The 12,936-nt window shown below is 38.3% G+C and overlaps 1 protein-coding gene across 50 annotated transcripts in view; it reads left to right on the top strand.

Annotated features, from left to right (window-relative positions):
* The window catches only part of LOC119501887 (interferon-induced very large GTPase 1-like), a 342,733-nt gene that overhangs the window by 222,598 nt on the left and 107,199 nt on the right, over positions 1-12,936 (top strand). The window lies entirely within an intron of this gene.

Raw genomic sequence — 12,936 nt, 5'->3', positions numbered from 1 at the left:
AGTGACTTACATGCTTTTTACAGCACCATTAAATACTTTGACCAGTCAGAACAAACTTATGTCCATCCAATGGATGTTCAAATGGCAGTATTTCACTGCTCAGACAGCTTCTTTAAGCAGAACATGATTACAAAGCTATCACAATGTCAGTACGCCTTACCTTTGCTTGTTCCTGACCCATTCACAATGGATATTGAATGTCCTCTGTGGACATTCAGACAAATAAGAAAGACATGGAAGATATATGAAATCAAAGACAATTCAAACATTGTCACCATGAAGAGTATGCCCATCTGCAAAGCTGAGACACCCATGGTGTCATTTCTCCGCCTGGGTTCACTATCTCTGTCTAAATCTCAGCTGATGAACTCTTTGATCAACGACCGTCACAACACCTTCTTCCACAGAAACTGCCCAGGTAGCACCAAGTCTCGACATCTGATGGATGGTGTGGCAGAGATTGCCTGGTGCTGCCCTGAAGGACAACCCAATGATGCCTTCACTGACTGCATTGCCTTCTGTAATCTTCATGGTGATGCTCTGTTGCTTGAAAAACAGCGTAACATACTGACTGACAGATCTTCAGTCAATGTTGTACTCGTACCAACTCTGGAAAAAGGTGACAAAAGTACTGCAGTTATCTCAGCCCTTCTCAAGTCTCCAAAGCCTCTTATTTGTCTTATTGTTAATGACAATTGTGATGCTGTTGAGATAAAAAGGGGAAAATACAAAGTGGGTCTAAAGGACAGAAGCCAGTCAGATGTTTCTGAAGAACTGAAAAAAATCATTGGAAACATTTTGTCTGGACCACATGCATCCTTCCAGCTTGAAACAATGGCTGAGGTCTCTGGAATCAGAGTAGATGAAGATGATGAAGCCTGTCAAAAAGGAAAATCTGCTGCTATGAAAGTAGTGAACTTGCTTCAGGGGATGGATGTTTCAAAGATCAAAGATACATTTCTCCCTTGTCAAGGCCAACTGTGGCATGAGTGGTGCAAAATAAACAAAGAACTGTATCACCTGAAAGGAAACATTGAGAAGGAGAAATGTGAAAAGCAACAGAAATTAAACCAAATACGACAAAAACAACACACTGCTTCCTGCAGTAAACCGATGAAGTTGTTCATTGAAAGCCTCTCATCTTTGCCATCAACAGACAAAGTCTATTTCCTGAAATGGACTCAGATCTTAATAGATGCCCTCTCCACAGACGATCTCTCTTCAATTCTCCAAAACTATGATGAAAAGTGGACTGAAGTCTTGGCTTTGAAGAAGAAGCATGACAAATCTGATATGTTAAAAAGAAAGCAAACTGAGCTTGATGACATATCAACAAAACTACAGTCAGCAACTTTTGGCTTGGAGCACATCTTTAGAGAAATGGGACAGATCTATGAAGCCCATGCATCTCTGCAGAAACAAACAAAGAGGGTACAGACTGACTGGTCTAAATACCCAGAGCTGGCTGCAGAGCTGATGATATCAGGACACCCAATGGAGCTGATGGATGGTGATGCAGGTCACGTACCTTTAACATGGATCTCTAGTCTTTTAGAAGAAGTCATTAAGAAACTGGGCAACAAGAGAGTTTTTGTTTTGTCAGTTTTGGGCGTACAGAGCAGTGGAAAATCAACAATGCTGAATGCCATGTTTGGGTTACAGTTTGCAGTGAGTGCTGGCAGGTGCACCAAGGGGGCCTTCATGCAGCTGGTCAAAGTGTCAGAGGAGATCAAGGAAGACTTTCAGTTTGACTACATCCTAGTGGTGGACACGGAAGGACTGCGTGCTCTTGAGTTGGAAGGTAACGCCACTCTTCAGCACGACAATGAACTGGCAACATTTGTTGTTGGTCTGGGAAACATGACACTGATCAACATCTTTGGAGAGAATCCAGCTGAGATGCAAGATGTTCTGCAGATTGTTGTTCAGGCTTTCATGAGGATGAAGAAAATTAAACTTTCTCCAAGTTTTGTGTTCGTTCATCAGAATGTTACAGATATTGCAGCTGCAGAGAAAAACATGGATGGAAAGAGACGGCTGCAAGAAAAACTGGACAAGATGGCCTCACTAGCAGCCAAAGAGGAGGTTTGTGATGCTGAGTGTTTCAGTGATGTCATTGCATTTGATGTGCAGAAAGATGTGAAATACTTTGCCCAGCTATGGGAGGGAAGTCCACCTATGGCTCCTCCAAATCCAGGTTATAGTGCGAGCGTCCAAGAGCTGAAGACCGTCATCCTCTCTAAAGCTTCCCAGTCTGCTGGGATTACTCTCTCACAGTTCAAAAGCAAAATCCAGGACCTGTGGAAAGCCCTGATGAACGAACAGTTTGTTTTCAGTTTCAAAAACACACTTGAAATTGCAGTGTACAGAAAACTTGAGGTCCAGTATGGGAACTGGACCTGGGCCCTGAGGAGCAACATGTTGACCATTGAGATTGGGCTTCATACCCAAATTGAAAATGGAAAACATGACAAGGTGGAGCTCAATTATCTTCATAAAGAAATGAACAAAACCTATGGAGAAATCACAAAAGCAATGAAAACATACTTTGATGATGACATAGACAAAGAAATGTTGGTTCAGTGGCGAGGACGATTCGAAAGCAAAATCAAGGAGTTTCATGATGAGCAAGTGAGAGCAGTTAAAAGAAGACTGGATGAAGTTATCCAGCAGAAGAACGCTTGTAAAAAGCTAGATGATAAGAAGACAGAGTTTGAGAAGGAGCTGCTACAAAAGAGCAAAGAGCTCGCTCATCAGTTAAAGGACAAGGCAAAAGATGAAGAGGAACTTAAAAAGAACTTTGACTCTGTCTGGAGTGGCTTAGTTCGTGAACTAACTGCAGGTATAAAACCTATTGAGGACATCAACTATGAAGAAGATCAGTCAACTATCATTCATGAGATTGGGTTTGAACGGCCTCTTATAGATAAATGCAAAAGCAGTGGCAGATTCAAAAAAATATCAGACGTTGGAGATTACGTTCATTATGTATCTCTCAGCAAGCACCAAGATCTGAGTAGCACAGAAAAAGGTATCCTTGACCGTGTTTCAGAAACCTGGACAAAAGCAACATATACCTTTAAGGGGTATTTTCAGAATGATGAACAGCAACTGATCAGATCCTTCATTGATGATGTTGAAAAACAGTCCCTTGATGAAATCAAGAGCAAACCTGTAGCTACAAGAGGCTACAAATCAACTTTCTTGCAGGAAGTGGCCAACCATGTGAAAGAAAAGGTGACAGAATTTGAATCAAAGAGGAAATATGCTCTGAAGAAGAAGTTTACAGTTGATCTCGTACTGTATGTGTTTCACAGAGCAGGGAGATGGCTTTCAGAGTCACATAAGAAATTCAAAGAGAACAACGATGCATTCATTTATGTAGAAAGCAAGAAAATGCAATATTATAACATTTTCAGAAGCTTCTGCAAAGGAAACTCGTCTGCTGTTGTGCTTGGACAACTGATCTGTGAGAAACTGAAGAGTTCCACTGTTGAAGCCGTCTGTAACAAGGCTGCCATTGATCTCGCTGGAGAGATGAGGTGCAGTTTCCCAGCATTCAGTGGGAACAGGCTGAACTTGGAGAAACACGTGTTGAAGTCACTCACAGAGAAAGAGGAGTTTGATGGTTTTATCACCTACATCCAACACCCAAGGAGACAAGTTGAGACTTTCATAAAGGAGGAAGTACAGAAATACATCTTCACAGACAACAAAAATAAAGCCCAGAACATACTAAAGAAAAATGTTGAAGACATCAAAAATCTTGTGAGTCAAGCTTTATTTACTGCAACAGAGAAAGTCAAAAAGAAGAACAAGGAAGACAGAAAAGAGGAAGGAATGCAGAAGGAAGAAGAAAAGAAAGAAGTAAAAAAAGGAGACCCAGACATATGGGTGGAGGAATTTTCCAGTTTGCTAAAAGATAAGCTAACATTCGACACCATCTGTTGTCAAAACTTCAGTGACATAAACAGATTTGACTTTCTTAAAGAAGAGATAGAGAAAGGTCTTGAATCCATCATAAAGAAGATGAGCAGCCTCTCATTGGATAAGATGAAGGAATTCAGGATGAAGCCTGATCAAATCCTCATTGATCAGCTGTGTAACTGCTGCTGGGTAAAGTGTCCATTCTGTGCAGCTGTTTGTACCAACACACTGGAAGATCACAGTCCTGACAAACACAATGTCACATTTCATCGCCCTGCTGGGATCAAGGGATGGCACACTAGAGGCACAGTGGAACTGGACATTGATTTCTGTACAACATCAGTTGCAAGTGATGGAAGTTTCTATCCGCGTCATGATTCAGATAAGAGCATTCCTTATAAACTGTATCAAATTGCTGGAGAGAAGTATGCTACATGGGAGATTACTCCTGATGCGTCTAAGCTGACATACTGGAAATGGTTTGTATGTCGATTTCAAAAGCAACTGGAAGACCATTATAAATTAAAATTCCATGGCGAAGGAGAAATTCCCAGTGAGTGGAGAGACCACAGTAAACAGGAAGCTATTGATAGTCTGGATGAAATGTACAACCTGTGAGTGAACCAGAAACAACCAAGCTCTACTCAAAGTAACAGAAGCCCAAAGTGTCTTTAACTGTTCAAAAGAAATCATTTTTGATTCGATTGAAGGAATGCAACAATATCAATGATGAGGATGAATCCTTTTAAAAATGACTGAAACAGTACCTGTTTATAATTTAATCAATAGTATTTTAATTATTTTATGTATAGAGAGATTGAGTTGCAGTAAAACATTAAGTAGTAATCATTCCTGAAAATGTCCTAAAGCAAAGGAGAACATGTGTAATTACAAAAGATGTGTTTGTTAGCCATTAAAGGACGACTGTAAAAAGTATGAGACCGATCAGAATTCATCATAGGTTTTTGTTTATTTGGAAATATTTTATCATTATTATTTTACAAGATGATTAAGATGCATGATTTTTTTTTTACTTGGATATTTAAAGGAACATTTTTCTAAGAAGGAATGAAGAAGTTTCTAGGTTTTCAGATATTATGGAGACATTTTCATTCCTCTAAAAACGGGAATGTAAGATATGATTTGACTTTTGTTTTTACGTTTTTACTTTTATGTGAAAATCTCATCAAACAGAAATTACATGAAGCTGTAAGTTGTTTGCTTTTCTAAAAAAAAGTTGATAAAGATGCAAAATGAGTTCTGAGAAGTATATTCTTCATTGATCCAAAGATGTGTATTTTTAATACAAGATGCATGAAATGTTCTTCTCACAGTTTAAAGAGCAAATAAAGATGTAGGATGTTAAGCTGAGGCATGTTGACAGACGTGTACATAGTTTAATTCATTCAAAATAAGAAATGGCAACCATAATTGGTTGTAATTTTAATTTTCACTTTTTTCTATAATACAGATCTCATTAAAATGCAGTTTTGATTAAAGTTGTATATAAATATCTCTGTAATTGTATTTTTTGTAAACAATCTTTTGAAGGGTTTTGAATTTTTTTTCAATCGATTAAGAATTAGTTATAAGGTGGATGTCCTGACATTGAATTAATGAAGTGTTGATTATGAAAATGCATGAAACTTGTATTTGAGACTTGTTGAGTTACACGAAAAGGGAAAGAGTTGTGAGAAGTTGACATTATGTAAAAAAGAAAGAAGTTTTTTTATTGTTAACCATTTAGATATTTGTTGTCCAACTCATCTGAAAATCATTTTTACACAAACATTTTCATCGTACTATCTTGTATGTTTTTTTCTTCAAGAATTTGATGAACAATGCTTTATCTTTCTGAATTTCTTGGAGTATTCAACCATTTTTATACTTATTACTTATATTATCTGTTTTTAAATGATCTTATTACAGTTAATTTTTACTACTGCCAATATTGGAATTGTTTTTGTTGTTTGATTTATTAGACTCTTGTCATTGCTACAGTATATTGATATTCATAATTACTAACAGAAATATCTGTCTTTTTCTGTAATAAATCAGTCAATGGAGTTTATACCTCGTCTGTCATTAATGAGCATTATGAGAAGACAGGATTTTCTCTTGACCCAATCTCAAAATATGTCTTATATCTGCCACACACTAAATCAAGTGCATTTTATTTACGTAACCCAAAATCACAAATAATGTTAATTTTGTCAAGTATTTTTAGATTTAGTCTTAGTCCTGTGATCAAAAGTTCATGTTAATTTTATCCATAGTCAATTCATCCTTTTTATTCTTAATTTCCTTTCACATTCATGTTCCAAATGTTGACCAATAGGAGCACAGAGGCTCCTCCATGCATGACTGTAAATATGGCTAAGCAAAAGAAGAATGATGCTGTTGGTGCTGCAAGGAGGAACAATTGTTGTTTTCCTCCAAGTCACAAGGTTTAGGGGAAATAGAGCTCCTTTGTAAAACAAAGGAAGAAGATGGTAAGCTATGATTGGTCTGGAACCACTGGGGGTCAGGCCTATGTTCCCTCAGCACCTATGAATTTTTTCCCATCCAAATTAGGCTCTAGATAGATTTAGATATCGCGCTAACAATATCTGATAACAGACAGACAATCTTGCTAGTACTCGATGCCTTCAGTGGTTGGGTTGGTTAGACTTAGGCATGAGGAGTGAGATTGGTAAGGGTTAGGGTAAGAATATCAGGGTAAGGGTAGGGGGTCTTTAGGGGGAGATAGCAGGTCAGCAGTAGATGTCACATAAAAGTGGTTGTCATCATCTGAAAGCTAACTGAAGATTAATTTGAGATGCAGCTCAGCACTGTGTGTCAAGTTGTGCTAGTCATAAATCAGAAATAAACATGAATTAATGAATTGATTCAAATAAATTATGAAAGTTTCTAAGGGCTTAGAACATTATGATAGAAGTATATGATGGCCTTTCCCATGCTCTGTTATGTCTCATAAATTGTTGCCGCAATTTTGGGGATGCAAAAAACCTGAATGGGATTAGCATAATCATGACATGTCTGTAAAGGGGAGACTCGTGGGTACCCATAGAATCCATTTTCCTTCAGATATCTAAATGTCATGCAAGCTAGCATGACATCGTTGCACCAATGGATTCCTTATGTTTTTTTTTTATGTTTTCTTAAAAATAGTCTAAAACCACCACTGGTCACATCCATTGACGGGCACTGACATAGATTCTTGTAATTTCTTATGCAAAGCCCCCATGTTGTGATTCAGTAGTCATACGATTGAGAAGTGGATATACAGTGTAGGAAGATGATTATTCCAAATAATAGACATCAGCTGTAAATAGAAACAGAAGGAAGTTGATTTAGATCTTCAAATGATCTTAGACCTTCCTTGTTAATAACATGAGAGAGTATGGATACAACCTTTTGACCAGGTGGGGAAAACCATGTATGTAAAAAAGGAACTGGATACAGCATTGGAGGTGGGGCCCTCACTCCTATGAAAGTTGCTCAGTGGCACATGAAAAATCTTATATCTTAAAGGACAAATCATTTTCTATGCATCTTATGAAAGAAAAAAAGGGGTTGTCAATTTTAACAATTATCACTAATCGTTTTTCATATTTAGGTAGACTTATCCCTCTGCTAAACCATATCAAGAGAGACTTTTCCTTCAAACTGAATTTGATAATCTCTCTACAGTTAAAGCTGAAGAGATGCTTTTGAAATTTTGACACGCTTGTTATGAGTATGCTGACAAACCCAGTATGCTCTGGTTCACCAAGTCCTCTACATCTCCATTAATCTCAGACATTAATGTCAGTAATGGACTCACTCGTGACCCTCAAGAAATAAATCAGCTAAAGTCAGTGCTATTGATAAAGTGGACATTTTTGACAGCCCAATTACACGAGAGGAGATCAACAACGCAATCATAGGTATGCAGAGTGGATAAAGCCCCGGTAAAGACGGTTTTCCCATTGAATTCTATAAAAAGCTTTCTGTAAATGTAGAACGCCGTCTTTCAAGTTTGTATCATGAATCGTTTGAGATTGGAATCCTTCCACAAACATTACGGGAAGCCCAGATCTCTTTATTACTTAAGAAAGAAAAAGATCCATATTGATGTAGTTCTTATCGACCAATTTCACTGTTAAGCGTGGATGTGAAGATTCTCGCCTCTTATTTAGAAACTGTACTGCCTGATATTATATCCTCTGACCAGAGTGGTATTATCAGAAATATATATATATTTTTTTAATGTAAGGTGCCTGTTCAAAATGATCAATCACCCTCCAGATTCTCCAGTTCCAGATGTACTAATTTCTATGGATGCGGAAAAAAGTCTTTGATAAGCTTCATGTATTTATTTCATATTCTTAAAAGATTTGGGTTTGGCAATACATTTATTTCTTGGATCAGGTTAATATACACAGCACCGGTTTCTTCAGTTTGTACTAATAATACCTCTAAACAGTTTCATATACGTAGAGGGACAAGACAGGGTTGCCCACTCTCTCCTCTTTTATTTCCAGTCACTATTGAGCCTTTCTCTCTAGCCCTTCAGTACAGTACACAGATGAGAGGCATTGTAAGAGAGGGACAAGAGCAACGTGAGTCGCTTTATGTGGCTTATTTACTTTTATACAGTATATCTGACCCCTCTACCGCTCTACATCATGTTTTAGACATTCTGAATATATTTGACAAACTCTCTGGCTATAAACTAAATTAGCAGAAAACTGAATTATTTCCAATCAATGAGGCAGCGCATAAATATCCCTTTGCCTCACTTCCTCTAAAAATTACTGACCTATTTACTTACTAGGCATTAATGTAACTAATACATGTTCTAATCTCTTTGCAGCTAACTCTCTTACTCTTATGGACCAGGTGAGGTGCAGTCTAAACCGCTGGATGTCATTAGGCCTACCACTGTCAGTTGCAGGTCGTATTAATTCCATACAGATGAATTTCCTCCCAAAATTTAGTTATCTATTCCATACTACTATTCCATTACATACTTATTGTATCCCGATTTTCATCCTCAAATCATTTTAAAATAAATTAAAATATTATTTCATCTTTTAACTGGAACCGTAAGCCGCTTTGACTATCAATGAAAACACTCCAATATTCAAAAAAGGCAGGAGGGATGTCAGCTCCAAACCTTTTGGTTTATTACTGGCTGTAATATTAAGTAATTGTACTTAAGTATACTACTTGCGTAAATGGCATTGACACCACTGCTGATTTACATGTAATGTGCATGCAGAGTTTCTCAGCTCCATAGAGCTGTGAATAAACGTACATTGTTAGAGAGGCTACAAAATGTTGTTGTGTTCAGTGTTGACTGTTGTCTGTGCTTTAACTGTTTCCACCATAAACCTATACACCATTTTCCCTGAAGTCACGTGATTTCGGGTAAATCATGAGTTGAGGCAGTCTTACTTTCTTTTTCACGTTTCTTATCACTGATTTACATCAGTTATCAGTGTTCTCTATATATAGAGTGAGGACAAAGCAGCCTCATCCACACAGACCAGACAGAGCTAAAGAGACACGGAACAAAAGGTGTGTTCAGTGTTGACAGTTGTCTGTGCTTTAACTGTTTCCTCCATGAATCTATTCACCGCTTTCCCTGAAGTCACGTGGTTTCAGGTAAATCATGAGTTGAGGCCGTCTTACTTTCTTTTTCACGTTTCTTATCACTGATTTACATGTAATGTGCATGCAGAGTTTCTCAGCTCCATAGAGCTGTGAATAAACGTACATTGTTAGAGAGGCTACAAAATGTTGTTGTGTTCAGTGTTGACAGTTGTTTCTGCTTTAACATTTCCACCATGAACCTATACACCACTTTCCCTGAAGTCACGTGGTTTAATGTGCATGCAGAGTTTCTCAGCTCCATAGAGCTGTCAATAAACATACATTGTTAGAGAGGTGTGGTGGCAGTTTCTGTTAAAACAAGACACAAACCAAGGTAACAACTTGTCTTTCAAGTAGATTTAATAAAAAAGCATATATTAAAAAGAAAAGCATCTGCAGATGGACTCACGAGCACAGCCACCTGAGTGGACTGTGGCAAGTGAGCCCCGAATACGAAGAATAGTCAGTATTTATACATACTAAAGCATAACACATAGATAAGTGCAAAGAAGAGAAGGATATAAAGTGTATCAATGCGTCAGCACACAGCAGACAACAGAGCATCACAAGACATAACAAGTATTTCAGCAATCTGTTGTTTACAGTTACAGAAGGCAAAACCGTCGGATCACTGTGTTATGGTGACAAAGTTGAACATGTGAGGCCCTGAGATTACCTAAAGGTACACTGTTTTAATGCAGATATGAAAATCGCCTTTACAGAGGTTACTACATTTTGGTGTGTTCAGTGTTGACAGTTGTTTGTGCTTTAGCATTTCCGCCATGAACCTATACACCGCTTTCCCTGAAGTCACGTGATTTCAGGTAAATCATGAGTTGAGGCAGTCATACTTTCACTTTCACGTTTCTTATCACTGATTTATATCAGTGATCAGATCTAATCAGGTCTCTATAAATAGAGTGAGGACAAAGAAGCCTCATCCACACAGACCAGGCAGAGCTCAAGAGACACGGAACAAAAGGTGAGTTTAAACTATGTACTGTTTTGTGTCCATACTTAAAATCTGATCATGTAGAGTTTTTATAACAACTTCAGTTTGATATAGTGATATTTCTCGTTAAAGCTGAATTAGGTGAGATTTGAGCAAATATGATTAAAAAAAGTTGTTTTTATAAAACGGTTGCTATTTTGTGACAGTAGTACATGAAACAGGTAACCTGAAAAAAAAATCATATGCCTCTGTGTCCTCCGGTGCTCCTAATGGCATCTGCAAGATTTCACATACTGGAGGAAAACATGCAGTAAGAGCTGATCCGAGGTCCGCTGTCCTGCTACCGTCTATGAGAGCCAGCTGTCAATGACTCACGAACTCCGATCAAACGGTCAAACTAGGTAGCGCTGATCAAATATGAATCATTATTATGTTACATTAACGCCTATTTCTCGCCTCAAATTTTTTCAGAATTATCTTTTAGTGCACTGTTTCGCTGTAAAATGAGAAAGTTTGTGGCGACGCCGCCATTGTGAAATCTGGTGAAGGAACGCCAAGTTTCAGTCACATGATCGGAGCACAGCCAATAGGAACGCTCTCTCTGAAATGACCTGTGATTGGTCAAACTCTCCCGTCACGGGCTAGATTTTCTAAAGCCTGAAAACAGAGCCATGAGGAAGAGCAGAAGTCTAGTTTTCTCTCTGCGCACTTGAATTACTATGCTGAAAGATTATTATTGAATTTTTGCCCAATGATGCCAAAAATATACTGCCTACTGCCACTTTAAGTGTTTGCTGCTCTGACTTGTGTGGAAGACGTTTTTTTAAGAGTGCTAGCACACACACACACACGCGCACACGCACACGCACACGCACACACACACAGACATCTAATACCCTAAAACAAACCTCATCCGTTTTTTGCACCTGTTACTGTTGTGAAAGCGTGTTAGACATTTAAGGTGAAGCATAAAACGCTGTCTGAAACCCACTTTCAAAATTGTGAAAACTTTATTCTATCTGTGGAAATGAAAAGACCACATTGGACCAGGTCCAGATCAAAAACCACTACACTTAGACTTGTCAAATCTGGACGAGATTATCCCAGAGAGGCTAAATATTCTTTAATACACAGTTTCAGATTTGTGAAACACTCACACAATATTACCTGAAACAGGTACAAATGTTTTAATACTTCTACAGTAAAAATGTATATATATTGTGATGTCTTGAGAGGTCGGGAGCTTTTCTCTTGGAGCTTTAAAGGTCACCTATTATGCAAAATGCACTTTTCCATGTCTTTTAAACATCAATATCTGTCCCCAGTGTGTCTACAAGTCACCATAGTATCATAAAAGACCATCCTCTCTCTTTTTCTCCTGCTCCGTTTGTCCGGAAATAGGTGTGGATATACTCTGCGCAGCTTTTCCTACTCTGGTGACGTCATTAGCGAATTGCAAGCCATATAAGGGTTTCCTGGTGGAACGGTAGAGAACCAGGAGCAGAACCTCCAGCTAGGTGACCCCGCCCACAGCCTGACTCTCAGTCCGCCTCGTAAATATGAGCAAAGTCTGCTCCTGTACTCCCATCATCTAAATATAACATGTTCTTTCACAAAGGCTTTATGTAATTACACTGTTTAAACAGCTGATGTTTATATATTATATATATTTGATGTCATGCATGTAGAAGAGTACAGGTAGTAAATAGTGACTGTAAGCAACACAACACAATTCAGTTTAATAGTCAACCTTTATTTGAGTAGACAGATGACAATATTAATTATTCACAGCATTTTTAATCCTGCAGTTATGTTGACATGGTACAGGAGAAAGTCTTTCAGCTCCGGTGGGCTCCGGTAAACTAAGCTTTGGTAAACTAAGCTCCGGTGGTCTGTAGTCATGGTAACACAGAGACAGCTCCTACAGTAATTAATATACCATTACTCTGATTACTTCCATACATTTATCAGGTGTCTTTTACCAGAAATAATGAACTGACTACTGTTTCACATCTTCTATTTTCCAACCTGATGTTCTCTGTGTTTACACACCGTCTCATAGCGGTAGCATGTAGCTAACCCGTTAGCATGTAGCTACATGCTAACGGGTTATCTCTGTATCTCCATGTAAACAGAGCTATCTGCTCTCAGCTATCAGAGGCCTGTACTACGAAGCAGGATTTGTGGTTATCGAGGTAACTTCAGGGTTAACTCTGTGTTTTCCGTACTACGAAGCTGGTTTACTTCTTATTGAGGTAGATCTCCATGGCAACTGATGCTGACCGGCTAACCTGCTCCGGAGCAGGTCATGTTCCAGATAAGAGATCAACTCCTATGAAAGCACCTCCTGCTGACCAATCACAGCTCTGTGTGGTGATTGTATGATAATATTACACACATATGAAGACGTTTAAGTC

The sequence above is a fragment of the Sebastes umbrosus genome, chromosome 14, assembly GCF_015220745.1.
Source record: "Sebastes umbrosus isolate fSebUmb1 chromosome 14, fSebUmb1.pri, whole genome shotgun sequence".
NCBI classification, from domain to species: Eukaryota; Metazoa; Chordata; class Actinopteri; order Perciformes; family Sebastidae; genus Sebastes; species Sebastes umbrosus.
Note: the sequence above shows the minus strand (reverse complement) of the source record. Positions and strands in the feature narration are given on the sequence as shown.